Below are 1,929 nucleotides of genomic sequence, written 5' to 3' on the forward strand. Positions count from 1 at the left end.
CCAGTGCCATTCCCAGCCATGCAAATCTCTATTTCCACACCATGATGGGCTCAACACAAAATGGCATTTCCAGAACAAAGGGAGGAGATTTGTTCAGTTTTGGTTGGGGTTTCATTTTTTAAAGGCAAGTTGTGAAAAAAATGAGAGCTTCTCTTAGAGATAAATCTGCCTCTGTAAGCTAAATAGGAAAAGTGCATTTCCATGGCTTTCCATGCCTCAGAGCCTCTTTGATAGCTCAGGAGTGTGTAGGCAAACCTGGCCTTAGGCACAGGCTTTGCATTGGAAGGGACCTCAAARAYCATCTWGTTGAAGCTGAAATCTGTTTTACATTAATTCAAAMTGCATTTCATGAGTGATTCATCCTCACAATGGGATAAGCATAGGAACTGAGCCTCAGAGAATGAAAACCACAGAACTTTAGTGCATTCATGGGATGATATGAACCTTTATCCAATCAGGAACATCCTGTAAGGTGCCTTTACACAGGGAAAGTGTCAGCAGTGCCATTATAGTGGCCACAAAAAGGCCAGAGCCAGGGGACTGTGACACTCAGGGCTCAAATTCCCAGGGCAATGTCTGGCCCTGCCAGTTATATCTGCTCTTACATGAACAAGGATTTATTTCAGTGTCAATTGAATGAGAAAAAGCAGCCCCAAGAATTTGCACAGAGAGTTCTGAGTTATCCACTGATTGTCATAGCAGCTTTCAAAAAGCAACTTCAAAAGTCCCAGTGGTCCCGAGGACTGTGACCCYTCCCTGTTAATCTGAGCAGGATCATAAATTTGGCTGCCACCCAAATTTAGAGGCCAGAATCCCCTGGCCTGTCAGTCAGTGAGAAGTGGCTGCCACAGCCCTTTAAGATCATGTTTTGTACTSCCCATAATCCAAGACTATGCAGAGGAAACCAGGTGTTCAGATTTTGAACACTCATAATAAGAAACTCTTTCAAAATGGAAAATCAGTAGGCAAAGCATCTCTGTGCTGCAAATGTGACATCAGAGATGAGACCAAAGAAAGGATCCCAGGCCTTGGCTGAGCAGCCTCTGGATGCAGTTTGGGGAGGTGACACTTCACAATCTTTAATGCACTTGGAGGCCGTGCCCTGCAGCAGACTGTGTGAAATTAAATGGGCTCCTGGCCTTGCAGTGAGGGAGGCTGGAGCAGCCTCAGGATTGCTCAACTCCCTGCCCCAGATAAGCCTGTCATCAGTGAATTCCTCCTYCCCCTTTTCTTCTTCCCATATTAATGCCCTTCATCATAATAAGGATTCCTTCCCAYTGCCAAAACTCAATTTACACTATTTACTTTAATGACCTCATTTGTCATCCCGGCCTGTGCTGCTGCCTCTGGGACCACAGCCTGTCCTGCTGCCAGGAGGTCTCATTTACAGTTTGCTCTTTCATTTTTTTATTTTTTTTTAAGATTAAATTGCTTCCATTTCAAGGCAAACAGTCTTGGACAGTGAGATACATTCATGCATTTGATCAAGACATTTTAGGGTTATGGACATCCTGGTCCCARCTGACTCACATCCACTGCCTCATCCGGTTATTTCTGTCACCTTTGGCTTTGTTATTCCTTTCAATCCTTTCAATCCCTTGTTGCTTGGGACATTTGAATATTGCCACAACATTGAGTTGTGGGAGGAATTTTAACTCATTTTTGGGGTAAGAACCAGAGTGAGATCATTTCCTTCCCCAGTGCATCAGTCTGTGTGTCTGCCTGAACCCCATTTCTGATATCCCAGTTTCTCTGCTCCACAGAGCTACATTCCTTCCCATTCGATGCTATTTCCCTCTCCAATCCTGACATGCTCAGTAAAATTCAATGGTAATGAAGTCTTGTAAACAGGTTAGGGAAGAGAATTATACTTCATGTTTCAGTGTGCCCCATATGCTGTGCAAACAGCACCACACAGAGGGCAGGGAT

The sequence above is a fragment of the Malurus melanocephalus genome, unplaced genomic scaffold, assembly GCF_030028575.1.
Source record: "Malurus melanocephalus ecotype Western Australia unplaced genomic scaffold, MMel_1.1 scaffold_201, whole genome shotgun sequence".
NCBI lineage: Eukaryota > Metazoa > Chordata > Aves > Passeriformes > Maluridae > Malurus > Malurus melanocephalus.